The sequence below is a fragment of the Sapajus apella genome, unplaced genomic scaffold (assembly GCF_009761245.1).
Source record: "Sapajus apella isolate SASKATOON/1434 unplaced genomic scaffold, GSC_monkey_1.0 scaffold93, whole genome shotgun sequence".
Lineage (NCBI taxonomy): Eukaryota > Metazoa > Chordata > Mammalia > Primates > Cebidae > Sapajus > Sapajus apella.
The window spans coordinates 5,996,753-6,009,227 of NW_022437033.1; the positions used below are offsets into that span (position 1 = coordinate 5,996,753).

Here is a 12,475-nt window from a genome sequence, read left to right on the forward strand (position 1 = left end):
AAATAAATGGAGAAAAAAAAATAGTGATTACATTAATATATTTTCCATCCTTTAACTTTTACCCAACTTTCACAAACATCTTCATTTTTAAAATGGGATTGTTTTAGAAAATATAATGTTGTTTTGTATTTTTATGTAACTGGACAATTTCTGTCTTAATGGAAGCATTTAGATCATGGACATGAAAATAAATTTATAGACATGCATTTAAGTCAACTGACTTTCTAGTTGTTTTCCATGTTTCATTTTTCTTATTCCTAACTTTCCTTTTTTTCTGCCTGATGGTGGATTTAGTATTTTTATCATTCAGTTATATTTTCTAAACTCTTGGCTTATTACTTAGGTCACTTAAAAAAAATAGTGCTTGTTCTAGGGTTAACAAAGTTAATATTTAATTCATCACACTCTATCCTCAAAGAATATTGTACTAGTTAATGTACAGTTAAAACATCTTATGATAGTATGCTTACACTTCACTTCATTCTTTATCATATTTTTATTACTTTTAGTAAAGTTGTAATCCCCATACACATGTGTTTACACTATGAATTATTTGTGGCTGATCAATAAAACAATAAAATGCCCTCTGTGTGGACCTCGAAAATTGGATACATATCTCAGGCAATTTTGAAAGTTATTATAGCCAAGGGTGAGGGTGCGCACCCATGACATGGCCTCAGGAGGTACTGGTGACATGTGTCCAAGGTGGTCTGAGCACAGCTTGGTTTTTATATTTAAGAAGACACCAGACATGGAGCAACATATGTAAGTGAACATTTCTTAAGTCTGGTCTGGAAAGGATGGATAACTTGAAGGAAAAGTGAAACGTCTAAAAGGGGATAGAAGGCTTCCCTGTCACAGGTAGGTGACAGACAGACTATAGCATTTTTTGACTTACTGATTAACCCTTCCAAAGGAGGCAGTCAGATATGCATTTATCTCAGTGAGCAGAGGAATGACAATGAATAGACTAGGAGCCTGGGTTATCTTAAGCAGTTCGCAGCTTGAATTTTCCTTAACTTAGTGATTTGGGGGCCGAGATATTTCCCTTTCACATCCACATCTATATCTTTACCATTATCTGGGTTTGTAATTCATTTGTGTAAATTCACATTTCTGCCTGTTTTCTGCCTGAGAAAATGTGTTAACATATCTAGTAATGCATTTCTACTGGGGTGAATAATCGAAATCTTATTTGTCTGAAAAAATTATGTCATTTTTGTGTTTATTATAGTAATAACTGTAAGCCCACCGGAAGAAATATTTCTCTCTCAAAATAGTTTTCTATTTTCTAGCAAAACCATTTGTTACAGTTCCTGTCTCAGTGCTGAAATTCCTTATTTGCTCATCCCTGATGTCTACTTTGTCCAACAGTGATATGGTTTGCATCTATGTTCCCACCCACATCTCATATTGAATTGTAATCCCCAATGTTGGAGGTGGCGCCTGGTGGGAGGTTTTTGGGTCATGGGAGTAGAATTCTTAGATATGGTCTAGCACCACCTGTGTGGTGCTATTCTCTTGATAGTGAGTTCTCATGAAAAGTGATTGTTAAAATGTATGTAGGAACTCGCCGATCTCTTCATCCTGTTCTGGCCATGTGAGGAGCTAGGTCCTCCCTTGCCTCTTGGATATTTGAAAGTTAAATGAGGCCCTCCTTGCCATGCATCCTGTACAGCCTATAAAACCTGAGCCATTTACAGATACCTAAAAATGTGGAACCAGCTTTTGCACTGGGTAGTAGGCAGAGGTTGAAAGAGTTTGGAGGGCTCATAGGAAGACGGAAAGATGAAGGAAATGTTGAAACTTCCTAAAGACTTGTTTAATGGGTTGTCACTAGGTGGCTGATATGAACACTGAACACCAGGCTGAGGAGGTCACAGATAGAAATTAGGAACTTACTTGGAAATGGAGTAAAGGTCACCTTTGTTATAGATTAGAAAAACTATGGTGGCATTGTGGCTCTGCCCTAGGGATTTGGGAACTTCTGAACTTGAGAGTGATGGTTTCGTGTTTCTGGCAGAAGAAATTCCTATGCAGCACAGCATTCAAGGTCGAGCCTCGTTGCTTCTAATAGCCCATGCTCATGTGTGTCAACAACAACAACAAAAATGATGGAAACTGGCACTTATATTTAAAAGGAAAGCAGCGTGTAAAGGTTTTGAAAATTTGCAGTCTGGCCACAGAAAACAGGAAACAAAATCCTGTTTGCTGGGGAGGAATTCAAACCAGCTGAAGAAATCTGCTTAAGTTACAAGGAGCTGAATGTTAATGTCCAAGACAATGGGGAGGCCTCAAAGGCATTTCAGAGACCTCTGCAGCAGCCCCTCCTTCCATCACAGGACATGAAGCCTAGGAGGGGAGAATGTTTTCATGGGCCACACACAGGGTCCCAGTGCCCTGTGCAGTGTCTGGATACAGCTCTCAATATCCTGGCCACTCCAGCACCTCTTATACATGCTTCAGCCACTGGTTCATGAGGTGCAAACCATGATCCTTGGTGGCTTCCACTTTGTGTTAAGCCTGTGGGTACACAGGGAAAGAGTTGAGGCTTGGGAGCCTCAGCCTAGATTTCTGAGAATGTATGAAGAAGCATGGATGTCCAAGCAGAATTCTGCTACAGGGGTGGATTCCTACTGGAGAATCTTGTCTAGGGCAGTGCAGAGGGGAAATGTGGGGTTAGAGCACCAACACAGAGTCCACACTGGAGAACTTCCCAGTGGAGTTGTGAGAAGAGGGCCACCATCCTCCAGACCCCAGAATGGGAGATCCACTCACAGCTTGTAATTGTGCCTGGAAAAGGCATAGGTACTCAGTGCCAGCCAACTGGGGACTGAATCCTGTAAAGTCACAGGGTTAGAGCTGCCGGAGGCTTTGTGAGCCCACCCCTTGCACCAGTGTGCCCTGGATGTGAAACACTGAATTGAAGGAGGCCATTTGGAGCTTTAAGATTCAATGACTTTCCTTCTGGGTTTCAAATTTTCGCAGGACCTTAAGCTCCTTTCTATTGGCTGATTTCTCCAGAGAATATACCCAGTGCTTCTACCTCCATTGTATCTTAGAAGTAATTAACTTGTTTCTTGTTTTATAGGCTGTTCGGCAGAAGGAATTAGCCTTGTCTCAGATGAGACCTTGATTTAGGACTTTTCGTTAATGCGTCAATGAGTTGCAACTTTGGGGGACTGTTAGGTTTTATTTTGCAAAGTGGGAAGGATGTGAGATTTGGGAGGGGCAAGGGCAGAAATACAAGGTTTAGATCTGTGTCCCTACCCAAATCTCAGGTTGCACTGTAATTCTCAGTGTTGGAGGTGGGGCCTGGTGTGAAGTTATTGGATCATAGGGTTGGAATTATGGTGGAAATAAATACTGGGGAAAACCACTATTTAAAATTATATATTTTAGTAAATCGGAGAGAAAGTATGAAAGACTTAGAAAACATTTAAAATAGTTAAAATGCTAAAAAATCAAGTTAAATATCAGTCAGTAAAAAATTGTATGAAGGATAAAAGATGGCACTGAAAATCATGTTTCAAAATTATTTACTACGCTACTCAGTGTTAAAATATTCATGATGCATTATTTGAAATCGTTTATAAAGGAATGGTACAAAATTGTTGAACCCAACCTGAAACCAAAGTAGAAATACAGATAAATGTGTGGAAAGATCTATATTAAATCTTATCAAATGCTGTGTCCACATTGTGATCTTACTGGTATTATGGTATGATTTCATTACTGCTATTCATATATTTCATAGCTTTTATGTGTTTTACAAGTTGTTCTATAATATATAGGAATTAGGCTCTTGGTCAGAATAAAAGAGATATCAACAGAAATGTATTTCTGTTTCACAGAATTCTGATATTAGAATAACTTGGAAAAGTGTAGAATTTGTTTTCTAGGTTTTTTTCCTCCTTTAAGCTCTGTATCTATATATAGTCAGCCTGTTCAGTTAGAGTTCTTGCCTTTCCATGTTCCTGACTCCTAACCATAATAAATGTTAATTTGTTTTAAATTATGAGGATAAATGAAGACATTCACATTACCTATGTGACAAAATTATACTATAGCAAGGAAGGTCCAGAATGAATACATAACCATTAAACTAGGTGTATCCATCTGCTAGGACCACAAGACAGATCAAACCAGATTCAAAACATGCTGACAGAACTGACATTTTATTAAAAAACACAGATAATTTTTAAAAGTGACTAGGAAACATCTTAGTGTACACAGTAGTACTAAATTCTATGTAGTTACTTATAATGGATATATGTATTTATCACATTATTAAATTACATATATTTTTAGTATTCTGTAGTGTGCCTTTTTTGTGTCAGTGGTCTTATTTGAAGGCATATTTTAATTTTTTGAAAGTCTAATCAACTTATATTTAATCAATTTTATATTTTGATACCATATATAATAATTTAATGGTCAAAAATATTTTCTCTTTTTTTCATGTAAAATTTGATAGTTTGACATTTTGGCCTAAGGTTGTGTTAATTTCTGTTTGAAATATGGATCAAAGTTCATATTATTCATAGGAATATCACATTTCCCAGCATCTTGTTGTTTAAATACTATTATCTTCATTAGATTGACTTATAGCTTAGCTAAAATGAATTGAAGACAGGTATGGATATTTCTGGTTCTTGTATTCTATTGGTCCATTCTTTCTTTAGAAGCACAGTACATTGGCTAATCTAGTTATGCAGTAAATATGGAAAACAGAAGTGTGAATTCTCCAACTTTGTGATTCTCTTTCAGATGGTTTTGCATATTCTAGCTTATTTGCCTTTTATATCAGCTTTAGAATCATCATGCTATTATCTGCAAATATTTTTCTTAGACATTGGTTCGAATTGTATGATCTCTGTAGATCAATAGAAATTTATAAATCTATAGATTTGAATCCTTAAATACATAAATATAATACTTTCCATTTAATAAGTAATTGTTTGATTTTCTTCATCTATTTATAGTCTTAGAATACAGATGTTTTTTATTTTATAATGATATCATAACGTATTGCCACAAATTTAGTTGTTTACAACAACACAAATTTATTATATTAGAGGCCACAGGTCAGAAATGTAAATTAGGTTTATCTTGACTAAAATTAAGGCATTGGCATGGCTTTGTTCTTTCCTGTGGATCTAGAGGAGAGCGTACTTGATTGTGTATTTTAGATTCTAGTTGCTTTCTCCATTCTTTGTCTCATGGACTTTGTCACCACCTCTAGTCAACACTATTGCATTTTCCAATGTTTCTCTTATTCAAACCACCTTGCTCCTACTTATAGGGCCCTTGTGATTATGTTGGGCTCACCTACATAATCAGGATAATCGAAATCTAAAAATATATAATTTAATCATACCTGCTAATTTCCTTCTACGTTAAAATGCTATATTTACAAGTTGAGGGGTTACTCTGTAAACACCGTTTTTGGCAGGGGTAGGGTTTTATTCTGCCTACCACACAGATCTTGTAATTTTTCCATCGAGTTTCACCTAAATATTTTATGCTTATATTATTTTGTGTTTCACTTAGCTTAAATTAATCGTTGCATAATATATACAAATACAAAACCTCTTGCTATACACCTTAAATACATACAATTTTTATATCACATAAACCTTAATAAATGGGAATAAAAAAGGCTGAATAATGTAAACCAATATTTCAGTGAAGGAAAAACCATAAATGCCAGTGAATATGCTACTCTTGGAGAAATCATAAAAGTGATATGATAACAACTAAATTCTCTTACTTTTTTTTCATTTTAGGATATCATTTAAAGGTATCTAAGTAAACATGCATTCACTACAATACAGTTTCAGAAATTATATACTAAAAAGAGTTATCACTTTGGAAAATTCTATGTATGTACAGTATTTCCAACTGACAGAATTTTTTTACTGTTCAGAATGCTGCCCTCCCCACCAAAAAACAATATTCTATGTATTTTGTTAGTACAGTTGTTTTCATCATAGGAAAGATACTTCAACTGATTTTTTGTTTTTTTTTTTTTACTTAGTCATTAATTGTTTTTACTTTCAGCCATTAATACAGATTCATACATTCTGAATCTAAAAAAAAAAAAAAAAAGACTAAAATCCTGCCTTCAACCAAACAGTAATTGTTTTTTATAGTTTCTCCCTTTTGATGTATATGCAGTAGCCTCTGTTTCAGGTGGAATTGAATTGTATTAATAACTTACTACTTATCGCTTTTTTACACATTTCCAAAATGTAAGTAGCTTATTTATAACCTATTTCCCAAACATGCATACTAGTTTTATGCTGCAGATGGCCTCACACAGTCTGGCACTTCTCTTTCTCATGATTGCGTGCTCTCTCTCAACCACGCCTTCTCTCTCTCTCTCTCTCTCTCTCTCTCTCTCTCTGATTGTGTGTATTTCTGTGTGTATTTCTCTCTCTGTGTGTGTGTGTGTGTGTGTGTGTGTGTGTGTGTGTGTGTGTATTTCGCTCAGTTAGGTGAAGAGTCAAGAAGTGTCCCCACAAGCAAGCGGGGAGAGAAGTCTAGGAGATATCTCTTGAGTATCAACGCTATCATACATTTCCAATCTTAAAATACATTCTTTCAAAAGGGAGAAAAACAGGTAATGAAAAAGAGTGAAATATTCCTGGGTGGACTATGCTTAACCCTTTATCCATTGGTGATGCACAACTTTGAAAGGATTTTAAAAGTCAATCAGAAAATCTTTTAGTCTTTGAGAGAAAATGGACACTGTGGATCAGCAGTGAAAGTACCTAAGAGGCTGGAGAGTTTTGGGGAGCTCTAAAGGAGGAGCCTTGCAAATGATGACTAGTTGATAGGTGAGAAAAGTTTAGAGAATTTGGGAATCTGGAGTAAAACCTCTCAGCTGACGAACAATGGCTGGGGCCTCTATACAATATATTTCTCATTTGAGCCAAGTCTCATTTGGCAAAAATATAAAATTCTTGAAGAACCTGAGTGGATGTGTTTTCTCAGGAGTTCAGTGTTCCTGTGTATAGTTTCCTAGATGGCCCAAAAAATTCCTTGAAGTAGCCCAGGACTGAAGAGTGGGTGCACAGGACCCAAAACAGGCATCACTGTGCTTGCAGCTACAGCCCCATCCCCAGGGACACCACGTGCGCAGTACATGCTGTACATTACTCTTTCAAGAAGGTGGCATTCATATATTAGTTCACATGAATGGCCCCTTCTTGTAAGGGCACTGCACGCTGGATGGCTGGATGTGGCATCCCAGACCAAACGCTCCCCATTCATGGAGTTTTCATTCAAGTCCCTGTAGGTGTATGCCTTTGCATGGCCACCAAAATGTATGCCAAGAAACTATGGAACTTCTAGCCCCCCGCACTCACCTTTCCATCCTGCCCTAAATGAGATGTGAACATGCAGATTTTAGTTTTGTTTTGTTGTAATCTTGGCCACTCAGGAGGCTGACGCAGGAGACTCCCTTGAATCTAGGAGGCTGATGTTTCAGTGAGCAGAGATTACACCACTCTATTCCCACATGAATTTCAAACTGAGACCCTGTCTCAAAGAAACAAAAGTAAAAACAAACAGAAAAAAAAAATTAATTACTGGTTAAATGGAAAGGACCAACCAGTCAACAAAGCTTTCTGTTATCCAAAACTCCAGCTGGGATGCACAGACCTAAGTCCAACAGAAAAAACATTGAATACCACAACCTAGATGCAAAGAAGTGGAGAAGAGTCAGAGGGTACCAGGTTGGAGAGAGCAGAAATTTCATTTATTTTTCAGGCTATGGAGTCACAAGACCCACAGACATTAATATAACAGAAAATTAAGACAGATAACGTGCTGGAAGACAAGAAGTGCTATTTTATTTCTCTTACCTCCATGGTTCTTTATACTTCATTGACTTGTGTTCTCTGACTCTCTTGCTCATTCTCTCTCTCTCTCTCTCTGGCTCTGTGTTATTAACAATTAATAATAGCTCTAAGATCTTGTAGCTGTAAGATTTAGTGATTACATTAACATATTTTCCATACTTTTACCCAACTTTCATGTAGGTCTTCATATTTAAAATGAGTTTGTTTTAGAAAGTACACTGTTGTTTATTTTTATGTAATTTGACAATTTGTCTTAAGCAGTTAGGTCACATATATTAATATAACTTTTTATATACATGCATTAAATTTACTGGCTTTCTACTTGTTTTCTGTGTTTCACCTTTTTCTTATGCCTAATTTTTTCTATTTTTCTGCCTGATGGTGGATTTAGTATTTTTATCATCCAGTTATATTTTATCACTCTTGGCTTATTAGATAAATCACTTTAAAAAAAAAATAGTAGTTGCTGTAGGGTATACAGAGTTCTTATTTAATTCATCACAGTCTATCTTGAAGGAATATTATCCCAGTTTAGGTACGGTGAAAACATAGTGGGTGTACAGTTTACCCATACTCTGTCATATTTTTTTAAATTTTATTAAAGCTCTAATGCTCACATATTTGTTTACACTATGAATTATTACAGACTGATTAATAAAATAATAAATTGTGTCCCTGTGTGAACCCTCAGTATTTGAGACAGGCCTGGAGCAATTCAGAAAGTGAGTTTTGTCCAGTGTGAGGATGCACACCGATGACACAGCTTCAGGAGGTCCTGGTGACAGGTGCCCAAGGTGGTCAGAGCACAGCTTGGTTTTATACATTTTGGGAGATATCAGACATAGATCAACTTATGTAAGATGAACATTTGTTCAGTCTGGTCCCTGGAAAGCAGGGRCTACTTGAAGCAAAAGTGGTACATCTGAAAGTGGGGAGGAGGCTTCCAGGTCACAGGTAGGTGACAGAGGAACARTTGCATTCCTTTGAGTTACTGATTAACCTTTCAAAAGGAGGTAATCAGATACGCATTTATCTCAGTGAGCAGAGGAATGACTGTGAATAGACTGGGAGACCTGTCTTCCCTAAGCAGTTCCCAGCTGGAATTTCCTATTAACTTAGTGATTTGGGGGCCTGAGATACTTCTCTTTCACATTCATATCCTCATCTTTATCATTTTCTTGGATTTTAATTCATTTGTCTAGATTCACCTTTCTGCCTGGTGTTCTCTATGCCTGAGAAAATGCGCTACTGTGTCTGGTAATGCATTTCTACTGGAGTGAATAATCAAAATATTCTTTGTCTGAAAAAAGTATCATGTTATTTGTGTGTTTATTACAGAGATAATTGAAAGCCTATCTAAAGAAATATTTCTCTCTCAAAAGAGTTTGCTTTTTTCTAACATAACCATTTGTTACAGTTCCTGTCTCTGTGCTGAAACACTTCATTTGCTCATTTGAGAAGTCTACTTTTTCCAGTAGTGATAGTGTTTGCATCTGTGTCCCCACCCAAATCTCAGGTTGAATTGTAATCCCCAATGTTGGAGGTGAGGCCTGGTGGGAGCTGACTGGATCATGGGGGTGGAATTCTGGTGGAATTAAATAGTGGAAATACGCCACTACTTAAAATGGAATACTTTAGTACATCTGAGAGAAAGAAGAAAAGACTTAGAAACCATTTAAAACATTGAAAATGCTATAAAATCAAATCAAAAATCAATCAAACAAAAAACTGTATGATAGAATGAAAGATGGCACATAAAATTATGTTTCAAAAGTATTTACTGGATGACTCAGTGTTTTTATAAAACACTGATGTTTCTTTATTTGAAATCATTTATAAGAGAAAGGTAGAAAATTGTTGAACCCAACCTAAAACCTAAGTATAAATGCAGATAAATGTGTGGAAATATCCACATCTAAATTTTATCAAACACTTTATCTACATTATGATATTGCTGGTATGAAGGTATTATTTCAATACTGTCATTCATATTTTCATACCTTTTATGTGTTTTCCAAGTTGTTCTGCAATAAATGCGAATTATGCTCAATGTCAGAAAAAGATACCAACAAAAATGTATTCTTCATTGACAGAATTCTGATACAAGAATAACTTGGAAAAGTGTAAAATTTGTTTTGACAGTTATTTTTCCTCTTTTGAGGTTTTTATATCTATATATAGTCAGCCTGTTCAGTTAGAGTTCTTGCCTTTCCATGTTCTTGACTCCTAACCATAATAAATGTTAATTTATTATAAAGTATGAGGGTAAACTGATACATTCACATTAATGATGTGACAAAATTGTACTATAGCAAGGAAGGTGCAGAATGAATACAAAACCATGAAGCCAAGATTTGTCCTATGCTAGGACTACAACAGGGATCTGAACAGGCTCAAAACATGCTCGTAGAACTGACATTTTGTTGAAAGACAGGTAAGTTTTAAAAATAACTAGTAAAATTCTTAGTAAACACAAGAGCGCTAAATTACATATAGTTATTTATGCTGGATATATGTTATGTATCGCAATATTAAATTACATAGAGTTTAAATATTCTGTAGTTTGCCTTTTATTATCTCAATGCTCTTATTTGAAGACAAATTTTTAGTTTTTCAAAGTCTCTTATCAACTTACTTTTAATTTTATTTTTATATTTTAATATAATAATTCAATGGTCAAAAATGTTTTCTCTAATTTTTTTCATAAAATTTTATAGTTTGACTTTTGCCTAAGGTAGTGTTAATTTCTGTATATGATTGGAAATATGGATCAAGGTTTATATTTTTCATAACTATATCACATTTTATAGCATCTGATTGTTTAAATACTATTATTACTTCATTACACTGTCTTTAAGGCCTAGTCAAAATGAACTGGGGACAGGTATGAATATTTCGGTTCCTTCTATTGTGTTCGTTCATCCTGTCTTCAGAACCACCCTACATTGGCTAATCTAGTTACACTGTACATTTAGGAAATACAAGTGTAAATTTCCCAACTGTGTGATCCTCTTTCAGGTGGTTTTGCATATTCTAGTTTATTTGACCTTATATCAGCTTTAGAATCATCACGCTAATATACACAAATGTTTTCTGAGACATTGGTTGGAATTGCATTAACTCTGTAGATCAATAGAACTCTCTAAATCTATAGATTTAAATCGTTCAATCCATAAATGTGATACTCCTCTCTACTTAATTAGTAATTACTTGATTTTCTTAGTGTATTTACTCTTTTAGTATACAGATGTTTTGGGTTTTCTATTGATACTGTAACAAATTGCCACCAATTTAGTTGTTTACAACAACCCAAATTTATTGCATTAGAGTCTAAATGTCAGACATCTAAAATAGATTTATCTTGCCTGAAATTAAGGTATTGGCAGGGCTTCGTTCCTCCTCTTGGCTTTAGAGGAGAATCTACTTTATTGTCATTTTTAGATTCTCGTTCCTTTCTCCATCTTGGCTCATGGCCTTTACCTCCACCTCTAGTCAAAACCATAGCATTTGCCAGTTTTTCTGTTATTCTAACCACTTTCTTCCAACTCATAATGCCCTTGTGTTTATGTTGGGCGCACTTAGATAAAGTAGGATAATCCCAATCTGAAAATCTTTAATCATATCTGCCAATGTTTTCCCCAATGTAAAATGTGATATTTTTGAGTTCAGGGTTTACTCTGTAAACATCATTTGGAGTGGGGTTATTATTCTGCCTACCACAGAGATCTGGTAATTTTTCTATGCACTTACACTTAAATAGTTTATGTTTATATTATTTTATGTTTCAATTAGCTGATTTAATCATTGCATAACTTATACATATATCAAAACATCATGTTGTACACCTTAAAAATATACAATTGTTACATCAGGTAAACCTTAAGAAATAGGAAGACAATTGGCTTAGTAATACAAAAAAGTCTTTCAAAGAAAAACCATAAATACCAGTGAATATACTATTCCTTTTGAGAAATCATAAATGAGCTGTATCAACTAACTCTTACTTTTCTTTGATTTTAGGCTATCACTTTAAGTTATATAAGTAAACATGTATTCACTGTCATGCAGTTTTAGAAATTATATACTAAAAAGTTATCCCTTTCAAAAATTCTATGTACATACAGTATTTCCAACTGACAGAAAATTTTACTGTTTAGAATGCCGCCCCTCACCTCAAAAAGCAAAGATTTAATATATTCTATTACTACAATTGTTTTCATTATGAAAAAGATATTTCAACAGATTTTTTAATGTTAACATATTAATGGTCTTGTACATATTCATACATTCTTAATCTAAAGAAACATAAACTAAAATCCTGCCTGTAAGGACCTAGAAATTGTTTTTTATAGTTTCTTACTTTTGGTGTATCTGCTGTAGCCTCTCATTCAGTTGGAATCAAAATTGTAGTAATCACTTACTGTTTATAACATTTTTTACACATTTCCATAATATAAGTTGTTTGTTTATTACTTACTTCCCAAACATGCGTACTAGACTAGTTTCATGCTGCAGAGGGTCTCACCCGGTCTGGCACTTGTCTTTCTCTTGAGCATGCTGTCTCTCTCTCTCTCTCTCTCTCTCTCTCTCTCTCTCTCTCTCTCTCT

General features: G+C 35.1%; 2 long non-coding RNA genes across 2 annotated transcripts in view; one reads left to right on the top strand and one right to left on the bottom strand.

Moving 5' to 3' along the window:
* The window catches only part of LOC116535278, a 16,705-nt gene that overhangs the window by 3,598 nt on the left and 632 nt on the right, over positions 1–12,475 (bottom strand). The gene's annotated exons all lie outside the window — the stretch shown is intronic.
* Positions 28–12,475, top strand: part of LOC116535277 — a 25,653-nt gene continuing 13,205 nt past the window's right edge. The window contains exons 1-2 of the long non-coding RNA XR_004262131.1: positions 28–2,625; positions 4,497–4,499. This is a non-coding gene — a long non-coding RNA (uncharacterized LOC116535277). The remainder of the gene's footprint in view (positions 2,626–4,496; positions 4,500–12,475) is intronic.